Source organism: Triticum aestivum, chromosome 5A, assembly GCF_018294505.1.
Source record: "Triticum aestivum cultivar Chinese Spring chromosome 5A, IWGSC CS RefSeq v2.1, whole genome shotgun sequence".
Classification (NCBI taxonomy): domain Eukaryota; kingdom Viridiplantae; phylum Streptophyta; class Magnoliopsida; order Poales; family Poaceae; genus Triticum; species Triticum aestivum.
In genome coordinates, this window is record NC_057806.1 from 216,912,885 (window position 1) to 216,913,536 (window position 652).

Sequence of the window (652 nt, forward strand, 5' to 3'; positions counted from 1 at the left end):
ACCATCTCATCGAAACATCGGGACATCTTCGCCTCTATCAAGTGGTATCAGATTTTCACGTTGCTCGGTGAGATTTTACAGTTTTTCGTAGTTTAGATCGAGTCTGTTCTTCATACCTATAGTCCACGAAATAGCCAAAAAAAATTTAGGGTTAGTTCATCCTATCCAAACCAGTCTGAGCCTTTGCATAGTCTTTTCAGTATTTTGCTTTGTTGAATTTGCGGTTGCATCATCGTGTCAAGTTGCTTGTCTTAGCGTATAGTCTTTTAGAGTTTCGAGTACTGGTCATATCACGCCGCTACCGCACCATCATCATCGCCCCTTCCATCTACCACCACCGCTTATCCGCCACCACTCTGAATCTGTATCCATATACCACCACCAATCCGTATCCATATATCACCACCGATTTGTATCCATATACCACCACCACCACCACCGCTGCCATATACCACCACCGCTGCCATATCTTACCACCATATATCCACCACCAATCCGAGTTCCTTTCATATTAGGTTTGTTTTCGAGATCCATCTAATTTCCAATTCGTGTTTCCTTGCCTAAGTAGGTTTCGGGAAAAAAAGTCTGGAGACCCCCGGGCAGTTTTTAGGCCAAAATTTTGGCGACCGAAAATATTTTTTCCCTATTCTAT